Here is an 18,240-nt window from a genome sequence, read left to right on the forward strand (position 1 = left end):
GGCAGCAGTGGCTTGGCAGGGAAACTGTGGAGCAATGAGCAGCTCTTGGGTGAAGGTAAGAAACAGGGTTGGAGGCAGGGAGTGTTTTAGGAAGGGACATTTCAAGATAGTGAAATATTGGCTGGGGCAAGTGTTTAGTGTCTGTTCTGGCTGTAAATTTCTTCAATGTCACTGAAATGCAATGTCAGCTATAAGGAGGACTAAATGTAATTCACTCATAAAAGAAATTGAAATATTAAGTGTATATTGGATTTGGTAATAACTTTAGGCAGAACACACTAGGTTTATTGGAGGGTTAGCAATAACTTTGCTGTTTCAATTACTGCTTGTGAAAATTGCATCTCATTCTATTGATATAACTACTGCAGTTACTCTTGATAATACTATAAATATATACAGATATACAGACTTTGAAAAACTTATTCTGATCAGGGTTTATTGCAGTGTGTGGATTAAGACTGGCAAACGTTGGGCGACCTAACAGGATTATTTTGAATACACATTTTCATAAAATGGTTATCCCTTGTCAAATTGAAAAGCTATTTACTATGCTAAATAGGCTAATTTTATGGTAAGTTTTTAATTTTGCCACCTTTCCATTATTTAGCTGTGATGCTGCATTTGCTGCTAAATCCCTGGGATTATACGTGAAGAGTTGGATGGCTGGGTTGCATTTAAATTAATTAAAGCAAAAATATTTCAAATAAAATGTTAAATATTGCTGTGTAGATATTCAAGAAGCAGATGTGATTTCACCACTTATATCCCCAAATAACACATGCAAAGGCAGATTGTGAAACATTTAAATATGCCCATAGACTCAAGTGTAACTTTGCAGGCTCCCCCGGGGAGGGAATTTCGTGTGGCTTAGGGAAAATTGTTCACCACGATGGAGTAGTTTTGTTTGAAGAAGCCTTTTGGGAAAGGGTTTTCTAAAGCGAGTCATGTCCCAGCTGGTCGCTGGTGTGGAGGTGGGCGGCAGGACAGCAGGGTGCTGCCGTGCCCCTGGGGTGGCACAGGTGGCTCTGGAGGTCTCCGGGCAGAGAAGGGTGTTTCCATGCCCTGGTGCCTGCTCACACCCCACTGCTCTGCCACCTCTCTCGTTCTCTGTCAGCAGCTGCCTCCCTGCGCAGTAGTCTGTGCTGTGACACGTTCCCTGTCGCAGGCAGTACGCGTGGCTGTCACCAGGGGGGCTCCTTGGTAAGGAAAGCAGCGGCTGCTCCAGCGGCTCGGTGACAGTGCCGAGCCCCGGCTGTTGGTGCAGTGCCAGGTGGCTGTCACACCTGGGCAGAGCTGCCTGCAGGAGCCCTCCCTCCCTCGCTCCCTTCCCCTGCGAACGGGATGTGCTCCACGCTGCCTGCTTTGCTGAGTGCGGGGCAAGAGGCTCCATGTGCAAATCCTGCTCTGCTCGGGATGTCATGGCAATGGGGTACAGGCTGCTGGGGTTTTTGGGGGAGCTGCCTGATTTGCAGCATGGGTGCGTTTCTTATGACCTCAGACATGGCACTAAGTGGCCTGGTGGCCAAAAAAGTCAGTGGCACCCTGGCCTGTATCAGGAACAGTGTGGCCAGCAGGAGCAGGGAGGTCATTCTCCCACTGTGCTTGGCACTGGTGAGGCCACACCTTGAGTGCTGTGCCCAGTTCTGCCCCTCAGTTGGGAAGGACATTGAGATGCTTGAGTGTATCCAGAGAAGGACAACAAGGCTGGAGAGGGGCTGGGAACACAAACCCTGTGAGGAACCACTGAGGGAGCTGGGGGTGCTCAGCCTGGGGAGAAGGAGACTCAGAGGTCACCTTATCACTCTCTACAGCTTCCTGAAGGGTGGTTGCATTTAGATAAGGGTTGGTCTCTTTCTCCAGGCAGCAACTGACAGAACCAGAGGACACAGTCTCCAGCCGCACCAAGGGAAATGTAGGCTGGATATCAGGAAAAAGTTTTTCACACAAAGGGTGATAAAGTACTGGAATGGCCTGTCTGGGGAGGTGGTGGAGTCACCATCCCCGGATGTGTTTAAAACCAGACTGGATGGGGTGCTCGGTGCTGTGGTTTAGTTGAGGTGTCAGGGAACGGGTTGGACTCGATCATGTTTAAGGTCTCTTCCAACCCTGTGATTCTGTAAATGGAAGTGCATTGTATGTGCTAATTCACCATGCAACACGACAGCAGAGGATAGGAGTGGTTTTCTTGTAGATATGTCATGTATTTTAGTGAATGCCAGACCTCTGTTTGTTCTCTCTCTTATTCACCTCTCTGAGAGCCCTTTTTGGACTGTGCTGTGCTCTTTTTGGGGTGCTGGGGCCATAGCAAAGAAGCAGTACAGCTCCTGTAGAGAAGGACTTCTTAAAGTGCCACCCCAAGTGCCCTCAGTGGGAAGAGATCCTAATGTCTGTTAATCTTAACTCCTTCCCTCAGGAATCAAGGTCATGGCTCTCCTTGAAGCCTTCAGCAGATAAAAGCAGTCCAAGCAGAAAGGTGGATTTAATGGGGTGAGAAGAGAGCAGAGAGGGGCTTTTTGTTTTGTCCTACAGATCCTCTAATTGGGGTTGGTTCTCAGCTCAGGGTAGTGTCAGTCCAGGAATAATTATGTGGGTGCAATCACATTGTGAACTGAGGTTGAGGGGTTAAAGGTGGGTTTATTAGGCCTGAATCTCTGCTGCTGAAAAAAAGCATCAAGTGATACTTAAAGCAGGTAGAAGGGGGAGTGCATCTGACTTGCAGCAAAAAAACCCCATGTATTGCTGTGCTGGTAGTTCATCTAAAATTCATCTAAAATTCATTTTAAATGGGCTGTGCTGTAAGCTGAGGTGTTACATCTCCTGAACTGCGCAAGTGCAGGGGCTCTCTGTTGGGTGTTTACCTGGGTGGCTTTGAGGCAATCCTCAATGTTCACAGTGCTGCCAGCCCAGAGGTGCTGGGATGTGGCTGTTGGCAGGGGATGGGGCTGGCTGCAGGGTGGTGCCCAAGCTCAGCCCTTCCTGCTGCAGCCTCACCACCCCTGGGCACAGCAGCTTCTGACTGTGACTTGTACCAACACCCATCCAGGAACAGCTCTCCAACAGCAAAGTGCGCTTCAGAGCTGCCACAAATGCCTGGTGTGAAAATTCAAATGCCTGGCTTAGATGAGCCCTGAAAGCCATTTTATTTGGGGATTAGTTGTGCCCTGCTTATCACATATTAAAAACATAACAGGTTTATCTTGCCTGCTCTACATGCAAGCAGGCAGAACCCACTAGAAGTGCCATGGTAACGGGCTGGAGCGATGCTCTCTGCAGTGCTGCAGGTGCTGTGCCTGCAGCTGCTATAGGTATCACTGAGCTCTCTTGACAAAGCATGGGGTTCTGAGACTTAGTCTAAATATTTGCCAGAAAGTTTGCTTGGGGATGGTGAATGGTGTGACACAGGATAGCTAAAAATAGAGTTCTTGCTGGTAATTTTTTTGGTGTTTGGTTTCACGGTGTGAGTTGTGATTTTCAGAAGAGTTGTACATCTCTGTTCCCCACTCCCTGTTCAATCACAGCATCTTTGAAAATCAGGCCTTTTGTGCCTCCCAAAATCAAGCTCTTAAATAGAATACAGAGTAATGGAAAAAATAGATCTGGAAGTCATGTTAGTGAGGGTTTATTATGGGGGTTGTTAATGCCCCGTGTGTCATTTTAGAGTTCACCAAAGGGGGATTGGAAAGGAAGTCTCACAGTTGTGTGGGACTTGGGAATTAGCTGCACAGGCTTTTCAAGTTGTTTATGCCAAAGAGAGACAAAAACCTGAGGAGGAAGAAGTGGGCTACTGTGAGCCACAAATAACTTGATCCTGCCCTTGTTGAAGTGAATGCTGCCACTCTGTATTGTCTGTGAGAGAAGGCTGGGAGACTCTTGCAAACCCTACCCTAATTAACTGACTGCTGCCTTAATGCCTCCCAGGAGCCTGGGGTGATGCTCTGTTGTGTGCTGTGGGAGCCCACTTGGTCCTGAGGCTTTGCAAATCATGTTCAAGACCTCCTGAGAGGTAAGTTAAAAACATGGCTTTTTCTTAAAAAAAAAAAAACATTCTTACTTTGGGAGCCTGTAGAGCTTTCTGGTAAGGAGGCTGCTTCTTGCTTTGTGCTGGAGGTTCTGCTGAGGTAGAGAGGCTCAGAATTGTTTTGCTGTTGGCTGAATTGTCTCTGTTTACCATGAATGTATTTTCTCCCTGAACCTGGATATGAGGCTCCTGTTTTCACGTGGAAGGATCAGGCTTTGAGATGGAAATGGGTGTAGTGCCAGTGCCCTTGAGTTTTTCCTGCTGGGTCCCTAGCTCTGTGCTTTAAGGTAGAACTAATTTGCAGGAAGGTTCAAGCCTGTGTCTCAAATGAGCAAGACTTTCTTAACTAATGATCTTGAAAGATTGGCCTGGAATGGATGGACTTCTGATTCACCCTTCACTAGTGATGATCTGACCATCCTGGTGTGGGGAATTAATGTGCCTCTTCCAAATGAGGGATGAATGGGTGTTTTACAGCTGTCTTTCAGGGAGTGGAGGTTCTAATAAAAGCCACTGTCCCTAAGCAGAATGTTGTAATTCTTTCTGTGTGTTACTATGGTGCTCCAGAAACTATGGATTGCCAGGTACTCTTTCAAAATAATGGGTTTTTTAATTATTTATACCTTAAGGGTCAAAAAAGGTTTTGTTTTGTGAGGTTACAGGAACAACTGGATGAGTCAGAAGAACAATTGACAGTGCCATTGGAAGAACCTTGATATTTCTAACAGGAAGTTTGTAATTAAGCTGAATCACCGTGTCATTTGTGTTACCCAGATCCATGTGTCCAAAAAATATTATTAGCCTTGTGTTGCAGGGCTGTGGCTCCATTCACAGAACTGAAGGTTGCTAAAGCTTGGTTTTGTTAGCTCTGCTTGTGGTGCTGCTGCCTTGAAATGGGATTTGAGGTGTGGGAGCACCAGGTCAGTGCTGAAGTACCATGGTATATGTTGCTAGCTGGGGTTTCAGTGTGCATCCAGTATGCATTTCTCATAATCAGGCACTTGTTGCTAAGTCTTCACTTTTCAAGAGGCCTCCTGTACTGTCTGCAAGAAGAGTAATTTCCCACAAGGCAGCCACATTTCCAAGTATGACAAATAATGTTGCCCTTAAAACTTAATGAATAATTTTCCCAAACAGTTGTTAATTATTACATAAAGCCACTGCCCTCAGACTTCACTGATATGATGCAGAAGATGCATATTTCTAAATATCACTGTCAAAGTTTATTCATCTTGGGCAATGAGCTGCTGGGATGGAGCAGGCCTGTGGTAGCATGAAAAGCAAGTGCCATGCATGAGATGTCCTGGCGTTAGTGTCATTTAAGTCTCTATGCTTATGACAAGGAAATTTGTATCTGGGCTGGTAAACCCAGTACCCCTTAGAGCTGATGAAGGGGAAGGGACAGCTTATCTGACCAGTGTCAGATAACAGCTTCCAGAGGGATGGAAGGTGCCTCATTTCTATTAATGAATGGCACAATCTTAGGGATTAACTCTTGTTTTGGCATTTACATCTGGTGCCAGGAATTCCAGCTTTACACAGCTGGAATCACATCATGTCCCTGATGCTTCTGAAGCTTGTGGGTTTTGTAAATGGGATCTCAGTGCTGCCCAGCGGCTGGTGCCCTGTATCACACTGGGGTCAAGCCAGTCCTCTGGTTCCCTCTTTTGTACCTCACACAACCTTTTCCAGACCTTTGCTGAGCAGGCACTCTGTTTGCTGCCTAAATCCCAGGGATTATGTGATTGCTGAAGTGGTGAACCCGAGGAGGGCAGCTTACACTAATGCGAGTGGCAGGCAGGAGCTGCAGCCCCTGCAGCCAAATCCAGCCCTGCCCATCTGTCAGAGCTGCCCTCCCTGGGCTCACAGGTTATCCCTGAGTTTGTAAAGGCTGCCTGGTGGGTTGGGAGCTGCTGCATGCTGGTTTCAGCCAAGGCGGATAGGCACAGAGAAGGCAGCTGTGGGGTGGCTGTTTGGATGGACATGAGAGCATCACAGAGCCTGCTGAACCCACAGCCATGGGCCTGCTCCTCTCATCGCTTCACCTGGCAGCCTCATCAGTGCCTGTCTCCTGAATGTGCCTCTTTTGCTGCTGATCTTGTCTGTTACACGTTTTGGTTTGTGTTTTTATTTCTTTGTGTGATCTGTTTTCCCTCTGTCTCTCTTTGCACATGCTCCCTCCCACTTTGCCCTGATGCTGTGCTCGCTGTAGCATCAAGGCAGCCAAGATGAAGAATGCAAGCAGTGAGGTTCATATTGGGTCTTTTTTCAGTTGTTTGTTTGTTTTTTCCTTTTTGTTTTGTGTGATGCTTGTGTCTGTGGAATATGGGTGAAAGGAGAAGAAAGGGATGTTGGAGCATCTCTGCCCAGGTGGGTGCAGGCAGCCCTGAGCTCACGTGGAGTGGATGCTCAGGCTGTGTCTGCAGCCATGCAGGCAGGTACCCGAGCTCTGCAGCAGCCCCTGTGGGCACAGAGGCCACCTACAGGAACCAGAGCTCTCTGAATAAAATCTCTGTCCTGAGAGAACACGTGAGAGATACAGACTAAAATTTAGGTCATGCCTAATCTGTATCACAGATTAACTTGTTCCATGGATCCTCATAAGCGCCATGGATGTGAGTATGTAATACAAACAAGATGAAAGTAGGTATTATGGATGGGCATAAGCAATTTGTATGTTAGCTTATATGTTTGCTAATGTGTATAAACATTTATGTATTCTGATTGTTATTGACCCTCTATGTGAAGACTTTAAACAGACCCTTTGTATAAACATTCCTGCAGTCTAACAGTGACCTGCAACCCCAGAAAATGTGCCTTCTATGCTTTCCTGCACTAACAGTCTCATTCCCTGAAAACACCTCAAATGGAGAATTCCCTCTGTTTGTTGGCTGCTAATGAGTTTCACAGGTTCTTGTAGGGAAAATTCCGAAGCTTGTAGTATTTTTTCCTTATGCTGAAAAGATCAGTGATGAGGACAAAGACTGCCTGTCAGATCCCATCTGCTGCTCAGAGGTGCACCCTCTTCCAAAACTGGACTTATTTTCTGTGGCAGCTCACTCCAGAGCTAGATCCAGGGCAACTAGGGACCATTCCTTAGCAAGTTCTGTGTTTGCAGAGATGCTCAAGATTGCCTGGGGCTGTGGGATAGCATCTTCCAAAGGGTATTCCAGGCCAAGCCTGGCCTGTTTGGGAAACATTGTTCTGGGCAGCCTAGTCCGTGGAGGGAGAGAAGTTTGCTGACTGTGTTAAGGATCTGAAGTGTAAGAGGCAGCCAATTTATCACCAGGCTGCTCCTTGCAGCAGCTTTTTGCAAGGTGAAGAGATGAAGCAGATGATTAGATCTGTGAAGAAACAGAATGGTGATGCACAGCCTTCCCTGGGGTGGGAGTGAAAACCAGTCAAGCACATCTCTCCTGTCTTGCAAAACAAACATGCTTCCCTCGTAGATTGAAGGAGCAGTCTGCACCTGGATGTGCTCTGCTATGGCTGCTTGGCAACTCTTGAATGCCCTGTTATAGGGGAAAACCCCTTGTGTTTAGCTCAGCCTGCTGAAAAAGCTGTTTGCAATCAGCAGAAGGGGCTAGAACTGAGTCCCCACCACCCATGTTTTATCCACCTGCTATAAAGCAGCCAGTGGCTAACCTCAGCTGCAGCTGTCCCAGAACCTGGGGCTAAAACCCCAGAATATCCAGTCCTCTTACCAGCCAGATTTCCTCTAGGCTTGCAGTGCTGGGCTCACAGCAGTGAGCAGCTGGTCCCTGCAGGAGGTGTCCCCCTCTTGGTCACCCTGCCAGCTCTCATGGTGGGCTTAAAGTGATGTGCTCCACAGGAGCTGTCCTTTGCCTGTCAAGCTTTTTCCCTATTATGTTCCACAGCCAGGTGTTTGCTGGGCCAGGGAGAGCCTCTGAATGTGCATTCATACTTGAGGGGGAGGGTGGCCAGCTTGTGAGTGATCTGAGGGGATGGGGAGAGTAGGGGCCTTCTGATGCTGAAGCTGCAGAATCCTTGAAGGCAGCCTGGCTTTGCTCAGCTGCCTCCAGCAACTCAGTGCTGTGGCCTTCAGGAGCAGGTGCCCCACTCTTTCCTGCTCTTTGGCTTCCTAAGACATGCAATGTGCATTTTGTGGCTTGGCTACCTGGAAGCAGAAGTCTTTTATGGTGAGGGAAGCCTTGTGAAGTTCTCCCTGTGAGTTACGAGCCGGATGGGGCTCCTCCATTCTTACCTGGGAAATGACAGAATGAGCCCAGCCCCAAGGGACTCTGGAGCCTGGAGTTAATTTAAACAACCCAAATCAGGTGCCAGTCTGAGTGCCTGAGGCAGCTGAAGGAGTTGGACCACACTCACTCATGTTCCTAATAAAGCTCCCATTAATGCTGTACAAGAGATGTCTTCCCTCACCTCTGGCTGGGAAATGTGAGCAGAATTTAAGGGATATGTTCTCTTGCCTGGTGCCTGTCTTATTTGGAGCCTTCCACCTATGTTCACTTAGTGCTTCATAACACCACTAGTGGTGTTACCTTTGCAAAGCCATGCTCAGATAGGACAGGAAACATATTTACAGGACAAGAACTCTTCCTGCCTCCCTTGCTGCTGAGGCTTGCTGCTCGTCCTGCTTCTTCATCACCCTAGTAGATGACTCCCTTGCAAAACTCATCTGATACCACAGTGGGAGAGAAAAGAAAAGCCTGGATCAGGAAAATCATGGTCAGCAGGACTAGGGAAGAGATTGTTCAGCACTGGTGAGGCCACACATCGAGTGCTGTGTCCAGTTCTGGGCCCCTCACTTCAAAAAGGACTTTGATGTCTGGAGCTGGTCCAGAGAAAGGAAATGAAGTTGGTGAAGGGTCTAGAAAACTTCTCTTACAAGGAGCAGCTGAGGGAACTGTTTAGCAGTTTAGGCTGGAGAAGAGTAAGCTTAGTGAGGATCTCATTGCTCCCTCCAGCTCTGAAAGGAGGTTGAAGTGAGGTGGGGATTGGTCTCTTGTGCCATGTCTCAAGTGACTGACAAGAAGAAATGGCCCCAAGTTGCACCAGAGACAGTTCAGTTTAGATATTAGTATTTGTTTTTTTCTGAAAGTCTTTAGGCATTGGAATGAGTTGCTCAGGCCGGTGGTGGATTGACCATCTCTGGAAGTGTTCCAGAGGATCTGCACGTGGCATTTGGGGATATGGTTTAGGCGCCAATATGGTGGTGCTGCATTAATGGTTGGACTGGATGATCTTGAAGACCTCCAACCTTAATGATTCTGTGAAAAGGTGAATTATAGGACTGTGCCAAATCGATTTCAATAATCTACGTGGAATTAGGTAGAATAATGCATAAACCCCAACAAAACTGAAGAAATACTGAAAATACTGAGTTGTTCTGGAGTTCTTTAGTAATGAAATTAACAGTGAAGTGAATTAAAAGCAGAGTAAGATAAGCCACAAATACCTCATGATTGTCCTCTATATTTCAGAGCTTGTCTTTGAGACTTGCATGGAAGAGAGCTACCGTGAATGAAATATGGAGAATATAAACAAACATAGGTCATGTTTTATTCAGTTTAGAGAGAGGCAAGATTTAAATTACAGAGATTTGAATTCTGAGTCTGAGGCTGGGAGCTGCAAGTTCCAAGGATGGCATAAATTACTGCTGTATCACCATTTAATGATATTTAAGCACTTGCAGTCCACAGGCAGCATTTTTTAATTGTCTTGAAGGTGTAATTTAATTGAGATTATCCAAGTAATCTTCCAGATAAAGTCAAATCCCAAGGTGGGATATTTTGGTCGTTATGGAAAGATGTAGATAGAAAAAAAAAATCTGGTTTTGAATGTGTAAGGGTTATCAGTTATTTCATGTGTGAATGCTCTGATAAAGCCTTAACAGTAAGAAATGTCTTTTTTTAAAAAACACAACCGATGACTATGTTGAAAGTACAGTTTCTAGAAATGCAATTCCAAAATTAAGAGCTACCTCATAAAGACTGCTTTTTCTTTTAGTAGGTAGACTGTTGGATATTTTCCCTTTTGGTGCTCACTTCTCCCAGTAATGCTGCAGGGCTTGTTAAATTCATTGAGGCTTTGTGATGACCTGGGGCATTGCTCAGGTTGCAATCAAAGATAGCATGGACTGTGCTCACACATCACTGTTACAGGTGGAGGGAGTGTGCCAAAGGGAATAATTGCCTTGCACCTGAAACTGGTGGCCAAGCTCTTGCTAGTCCATTCAGACTGGTGGGGTTTTATGTGTAAAGGTGTGTTGTATTTGGAATGTCTCTGTTGATGCCTAGGCTGGCTCTATCTACTTGTGACTGCTGATGGTAATCCATCTCTACTGTAAATCTAAAGTCATGCTTTGGCTCATGCCTCTGAGTCTGAAGTACTGTCTGCCACCTTTCTCCTCTGTGTTCCCCCTGCAGTCATGGGCAATATTAATATTTCAGTCCTCTTATTTTTGCTAGTGAGATTTTTACCTGTGATTTTGGTGTCTTCAATTACTCTTTCTCACTGTGTTTCTCAAAACTCTTCTGCCCCTATGTACCAGTGAGCAGATGTTTCCTCTGGAGATGCTGCATTATGCTTAGGCCTTGCCTGCATGTGAGGAATTTCCTTTTGTAGCTCAGTGAAGTGGCAAGTCACAGCCACATCCCTTAGAGTTGTCATTCCATAGCTTTAGTTCTGTGTGCTCTGGGCAGCTCTCAGAGTGCCCACCAGCAGTGCTGAGCGTGCACTGCACAACCTCTGAGCTGGGATGAGTGCACCACAGGGCTGTGACCCCCAAAGCCTGGGTGGGTACTGGCACCATGGGTTTCTAAAGATGCCATGACCATCCTGGCTTTTCCTGGTTGATGAAGGCTTAAAAAGATTCACCAGATTTGGGGAGAGCTGGTGTATCTCTTTGCTGCAGCTGTGGTTGGAGGATGTACGAGGTGATCATACAGCCTGTAAGATGTGTAACTGCAGTGCTGTGGGTTCTGGAGCAGCAGGAGATGTGAGCAAAGCATCCTCCTTCTCAGAGCCACCAGGCTTTGTGTGCTGAGAGCAAGCTCCTTCCACACAACTACTCTGAGCTTTTGCACTCATGCACTCTATATTGACCTCACATAATGGATGTGGCTCTGACCTTGGACATGGCTGAGGAGCAGGCTGCAGGATCAGGCTGCTAGTGGTGATGGTGGGTCCATGCCACCCACAGCCCTTCAGCAGACAAGGTCTCTGACATGGCTGGATTGTTGGGTGCATAATTCTCTCCTAGACTTGGTGAACTTTCTTGCAAGGGAAGCTCAGATTCTGGTTATGTATGCTGAAATTCAGACAGCTACAGTCACTATTGTCACTGCTGACTGCAGGGGAGAAACTGCATCTTATTAAAGAAAAAGAGGCTGGAAAAAAGATGGAAAAAAAGAATGAAAAGAGCACATACAGGACTCCACTAGTCTGGATTAAAACCCAGACAAAGGACTTTTGCTCTTTGTCTGAATGACTTGCTTAAATGACTGGGGGGATGGGGCAGGGGAAGAGAAGGTTCCTGTGATGCTGTTTGGAAATGTCACTCCTCGCTGTTCAAATACCACATTGCACTAAGGCTTGTAAATCACACGTCATTTCCTAATTAAAAAATGATGAGCCTAATTGTGTCTTTCACTGCTGTGGCAGAACCTTGCTCAGACAGACGTGCTCTCTCTCAGGGTCTCACTGTGTAATCCACCACGCGTGCCTCCTGCTTTCCTGTTCAGATCTAGACTGATCACAGAAAAGGGTAAAGCAGGTGACCAATTTTCAGTGCTGGCAAGGGAATTTTGAGTGACTGATTGAAAGGAAAAAGTCTATGAAAGCCTGTTTTCTTTGTGCTAAGCCATGGCTTGGAATTGTACTCCAGACATAAACTACCACTACACTAGGGTGCTGAAGAAACGTGTTGGCTTTCTGGCTCTTGGTCTCTTTGGAGACATTGCATCTGTATCACTTGCTTTGGTGCAGCATTGGGATTCATAGTACCAGTTATAAAATATCTTTCTGGATATATCTGTCCTGAGAAATTTTAGAAGTGCATTTTCTGCTGGGGTGCAACTCTCCTCAGCAGAAAGAAATTGTGCTCTGTAGACAGCACATGCAGAAGAGTACTTCGAAATTTTATGGGCAGAAGTATGGGCTTGTGGTAGGCATTTCAAATAAAGTAAAAGTGGCTGTTTTGCAAGCTCTGGTTGTATTTTTTTGTCTCCTTCACTAATTAAAGTAATGAGTGTTGCTTTAGTTATCCTGCTGTGAATAGCAAGCCTCTTGGGGGAGAATTAATATTGACAGGAGCTGTTAGATATTTAAATTTTTTTTTGTATGTGTCCAATAAGAAAAAGAGTTTGTGGACCAAGCATAGCACAAGTTTCTGTGGCCTCCCATGGAGACTGCCTGCTGCTCACCGTCTGTGCCCTCCACAGCTCAAAGCCCCATGTGCTGCTGTGAAGGCTCTTAGCCGAGCTGAGCTTCCCCTCTGGTGCAGCAGGCTTCTTTCTGCTCTGTCGGTTATCTCGGCTGTTGAGGGGCCTGGAAAGGCCCGAGGTGGCCTTGGGGCAGCCCGCGTATCGAAGACGAGAAGAGGCTTCAGTTCTTCTTTCGGTTTTTATGTTTATTAATTGTTTATCTAAAAGATGTTCTTTCAGCCGAACAAAGATCTGCTCAGCAGTCAGCCATGGCACACTGTCTGCCCTCCCGGGCAGCCTCGTATCTTTATACCCTTTGTTACGTGTACAATATTTATCGTTTTCCCCAATACCATCTATTCTTATAACTCGGTGCACTCTCAGTAATAACCAATCCAAAAGTGCCACCGTGGCCAAAGAAGATGGAGGAGAAGAGGAAGAAGAAGGAGGACAGGACACACCCCAATTCCTCCATCTTACTCCTCCAAACCCCCCTGTACATAAATCCTAAACCCTGTGTCTCACCTCTAATTAACTAATCCCTTCACCATTCACCCTGTGAAGCCTCATCCTTGTCGTCTCCTGTGTAGAGTTAAAGTCCTGCACCAGACATTCTGGCAACATTCCAGGACTCCCGAGCCCCCCAAGGTGGTCTCGGAGGCTCAGCATCTCAGGACTGAGATCTTGAGATCCGACACTGCTCATGTCCCTTTTTCATGTGATTTATTTTCCCAATTAATAAATGAGTGAGTGTGTTTGTGAGGTCAGGTTGGTTTGCTCACTGCTGCTGGTAAGGAGCCAGCCAGTGGCTCTTCCTACCAACCTGCAGCCTAACAGACAAAAGGACCATCTCTTCCAGGTCTCTTGCTGTGCCTCTCAGTTCCTGTCAGCAGGGCAAATCCCATCCTCAAGTGATGCTGAGAACATCTTGGAGCACAATGAGAGCTGCTGTCTTTAGAGGTCCTAAAGGAGAGAGTGATTCAAAAGGCATGGGTTTGTTTACCTGCAGAAGTTAGAGGCCATCCCTTGTCCCAAGACAGGGTGAATTCTGCCTGAATTACTTTACTTATATGCACCAAACAAAGGCTTTATGCCTTACCTCCAGGTAACCTGCTCTGGATCTTCACTATCCTCACTGTTAAATCCTTTCTCTTGCCTACTCTGTCTCCTTCTGATGTAAACCTTTTGGTTTTCCTGACAATTAATCTCCTCTGCTTGGTATCTATTTTTCATGTCTTTAAAGAGAAGTATCAAGTCTCTCCTCAGCCTTTTCCCTCCTTATCTGCCTCACCACCAGTTAGTCCAACCTTTCCTTTAAGGCCAGGCATATCTGGTCACTGATGACACTTGTTGGTCCCCTGAGTGTCCCTTCTGAAACACATGTCCAAGACTGCATTTAGGTTTTCTGTTGAGATCTTAGAGCTGTTGATTCCTGGGTGATACTTGCCTCCAGCCCTCCCAGATGTTGCAGGGTGTTTGTTCATTCTGCCTGGTGTGGATGCACACAATGCTTGTGGGGCACTGCTTGCTTGTGATTAGTGGTGATGCCCCGATCCTTTTTTATTAAGTTGCTGCTTTACCATCTCTTTGTCATTCTGTATTTTTCCACTGTCCTTCTGAACTGCATCCAATTTATTTTCAGCTTGATGTTTTTTTCTTATTTTGCTTTCTTCTCATCTAAAAACATAAGCTATATAGCCTGAAAATATATAGTTGTACTACATGTAAGGAAAGAATAACACTGCATGTCACTCTTACCTTTCAACAGATTTAGCTAACTGACTGTCCTCTCTGAGGCTGCATGAAATTGTTGTTAGCCACATGGAATATTCCATCAGAACAGTGCCAATTTCCTCCTGCAGCCTCTCAGAAGAGCTGTGTTGTAATGCTGGGTAATTAAGTTGTACTTCTAGTGCCCTTTTAACCAAGGATACCATCACCTTGCTTTAAGCTGGAAATTCACAAGGAAAGCTTATACCTGAGTCCTGGCCCAGCAAGATCCCATGTGAGGTGCTACCACAGTGAGGAGGTGATGCTGGAACCAGCGCTGTCCTGTGGGACTGCTCTGGTGGGAGAGATAAGTGAAGGGGTGCTCTGGGTGGGTGGGTTAACCTTGTGCTGTGTATCACATCAGAGGGAGAAGTACTGGCTTTGTGGATGCCTGTTACAGGGCTTGCAAGGGTTTTTCAGGATGAAGAGAGAGACGAGAATGTTGACGTCATGTTCAGAAGGCTTGATTTATTATTTTATGATATATATTACATTATTACTATGCTAATAGGAATAGAAGGATAAATTCTCAGAAACTAGCTAAGCTAACAATAGAAAAGGAAAGAGTAACAAAATTCTGTGTCCAGGCAGAAAGCAAGAACAGCTCTGCCGTGAGTGGTCAGTAAATCCAAACATCCACCCGAGACCAATCACGGATCCACCTGTTGCATTCCACAGCAGCAGATAACCATTGTTTACATTTTGTTGCTGAGGCCACAGCTTCTCAGAAAGGGGAAAAATCCTAAAGAAAGGATTTTTCACAAAAGATGTCTGTGACAGACTCCTCTGTGTGTGTGTGATTTTCTGTGGTAAGAAATGCCTGTACCACTGTGGAGCTGAGCTCAGCACCAGAGGTGTCCCCCAGTGATGCAGTCCTTTCAAGCACATGCCACACTTCCCTGCTCTTCTCCCTTGGCAGGTGCTGTCTGGGTTTTATGGAATGACTGCTGTGTGCTGATGCCCTGATTTGGGTTGCCACAGCCCACCAGGAGCTGTTTGCCTCCTAACCCTGGGGAGCAGGGAAGGGGTACAGGCTGCATGCCTGCTGTCCCCTGCTCAGGCCGGGGGCTGTGGTTCCAGTGCCAGCAAGATGCTGGGACAGGTTCAGAGATGAAATTGTGCTGGCTGGGGCCTCTCTGTCCTGGGGCAGGACTAAGGCAGGTGTGGATGTCTCCTGCAGGAGTGAGCAGTGGTAGAGGCACGTGAAGAGATGGGCAATGATCAGTGCAAGGAGCTGGGCGTCCTTGGTGGCTCCTCCCTCAGTGTCTGCGGGCATTTAGTGGAGAAGATCAAATCAGTGGTGACTCCTATGTCATCACTGGAATGAGTCAAGCAGAGCTATGGAGCAGCAGTCCAGGCTGGCCACGTTTGTTTTTGAGGCCATTGTGCTTAGCTCAGTCTTGGGAAGGGGTAAGAAAAAGCCAGTGGAGAGGTGGCAGCTTCTCTGCTCCCACTCCCATCATTTCAGAGTTAGATTAGATATTAGGAAGGAAGAAATTCTTTATTGTGCAGATGATGAAGCACAGGTTGCCCAAGGAAGTATTGGAGGCCCCATTCCTGGAAGTGCTCTAAGGCCAGGCTGGATGGGGCTCTGAGCAACCCAGTCTAGGGAAAGGTGTCCCTGCCCACAGCAGGGGGACTGGGATTAGAAGATCTTTAAGGTCCTTTCCAATCCAGACCATTCCATGAAATACTGCTTAACTCCTGCCTCAGTTTCTTGAGTACATGAATTTCCCAGGAGTATGGAGAGATTTAACTGTTACACAGATTAAAACAGAAACAGCAAGGGCTGGAGTGATGTGTCTGCTGAAGCAGAAAGTGGGGTATGGCAGGAGGCACAGAAATGGCAGTTTTAATTATAAATGAATTTATAATGCAATTTGCACTTAATATATCTGGCACAATAAATTTTCCATGGGAACTTCAGGATGCTGGGTTGAACAAATTGAGTGCAGCTTTCACTAAGTTGCACAAAGTTGCTCTAAACAATTGCATTTGTAATTCAGCAATTTCCTGACCTTTGCTGGGTGAATAAATTTGGACAGTAGGATGAATGCACAGACACAAAGATGCTTTTTGCTTGACATTTAGATGCTATTAACGAGCACAAGTAAAAGAATAAAATTCTAGCAAATGCAGGTTATTTCAGTAATTGGAACAGTAATGATTCAATTTTCATTTTATATTTACAAGTTTATCACTCATGTGAAGCTTTCTAAAGGAAGCTGCAAATCCAGACACCAAGTTAAAAGTAGTTGGTTGGCTTTCTGAAAGAGACACTGCCTGGAAATCACCAGACAGGAGAAGTTTAAGCTCAGCCCATGAGTCCAGGTTTCTGGCCTCCCCACAGTGCTGTTGAATTCCAGGTAAGAAGATCAATAAAGTCTAGTTTCTTGTCTCTGGGTTCCAATCTAATTCTGGCTGTGGTTGTGATGGGGTAGTGGTTGTGCTCTGGTCAAATGGCAGACCTTGGGATCATGCATCAGTTCAGAGGTTGCTCAGTTAAGGTCAGGGACTCTTTCCAGATTGTTTTACCAACTATCAATCTGCAGAGAAGTACTTTGTGTTTGCTGATGGTATTCTTTCTGTTCTTCTTTTTTTTATGGATAGATGGAAGGTTGAAATATATTTTCATCTGTAAATTTTCATCTTATATCTTTGATCCCTGCCCAAAAGCTAAGCTGTAACAGAGGATATGACAGAAAGGTGATTATCCAGATCATTTTTCTTAGAGATGGTGTAAGTCCAGCAGGATATAACAAGTTGTTGTTTAATCTATTGACAATTTAACAGGGAATGAGGTGTTTCTCATGCTGCTGTAAAAAGCTAGTGTGGTTAATTATAAGAAGGAAATGAACAAAAAATTGAGGAAACAACCTCCTATGTTTATCACACTGGATAAAACAGCAAAGCAGATGGAGAGGAACGAATGCTTGAAATATTGTTCATGGAGAAGATTAGTTAGTAAATAACTCCATTATCTGTAGACAAGTGTGAGCAGATGATTTTTATTTGGTTTTGTTGGCAGGTCAGAAGTTAGAGGAGGATAAACTCTCCTGTGGTCACGGATTTGTGATTTGTGTATGTGTGATTACTTATCTAGCCCCTCTGTGATTGGGAATAATTTCTCAGTTTCTCCTTGTAGAAATGAAAACAATGGCAATTGCTTAACTATTTGGAAGCTGAAAGACTCTGAAAACAGATAAACATTTTGTTTTCTAAATAAAGTATCCATGCAGTGTCAATCCAAAGTGAAGCTATAATGTATTTAGTTGCAGTGGTTGGACAGTGCCTGTTTAGTCTGATTGCTTCTCCTGCTCTGATTATCTTTTGCAAGTGCCAAGGAAACTTTGCATTTGCTGCTTAAAATGCAGGACACCAAAGTGGCCAGCATCAAGTCTGTCTTGGTGGTGGTGCCTCTGCTGTGTCCAGGCTCTGGTCCCACTGGAAATCACTGCCATCATTAGTGCTGGCTGTCAGACTCTGCTGAGTGCATCATCCTCAGGGTACCAAATGCTTCTGACATTATGCAAATTTTTATAATAGCTCAAGTCTTAATTTGCTGGCTCCTGTGTGCAATGAAACTAAGGGCTGGGAGCAGACTCAAGGAAGTTTTTACCCTCTCAATGTAACCCATTAGTCCTTTCTCAACAGTCACAAACTTGTTTGGGACCATTTCAATAATTATTTGTTTTGGAGTTATCTGGCAATGTGGCACCAAGATTTACAGCACACTTGTGCATTTGAGCTGTGTCAGATCTTGGTGACTTTGTGTCATGGTTTGAGCCTGGCACAGAGCCAGTGCCCCCATGAAAATGCCTCACCCTGGTGTCTGCTGTGAGATGTGACCAGGAATAAGCAAAACAGGCTCCAACTTAAACATAAATAACACTTTATTACCTAAAACTACAGGAAAAATAGGGAAAGACTATAAGGAAAAGGAAAAAAAAAATTGAAAACCTTACAAAAACCACTTTTCCTCCTCCCCACTCCCTGACTTTCCCAATCCAATACATTCTCTCAAAAAACACCAACTGCCCAGCCCAG

The 18,240-nt window shown here is 45.7% G+C and overlaps 1 protein-coding gene across 1 annotated transcript in view; it reads left to right on the plus strand.

Annotated features, from left to right (window-relative positions):
* Positions 1-3,844: 3,844 nt before the first annotated feature.
* The window catches only part of HPCAL1 (hippocalcin like 1), a 255,446-nt gene continuing 241,050 nt past the window's right edge, over positions 3,845-18,240 (plus strand). The window contains exon 1 of the mRNA XM_064707714.1: positions 3,845-4,003. The gene's annotated coding sequence lies outside the window, so the exon portion shown is untranslated. The remainder of the gene's footprint in view (positions 4,004-18,240) is intronic.

This window comes from Zonotrichia leucophrys, chromosome 3, assembly GCF_028769735.1.
Source record: "Zonotrichia leucophrys gambelii isolate GWCS_2022_RI chromosome 3, RI_Zleu_2.0, whole genome shotgun sequence".
Classification (NCBI taxonomy): Eukaryota; Metazoa; Chordata; class Aves; order Passeriformes; family Passerellidae; genus Zonotrichia; species Zonotrichia leucophrys.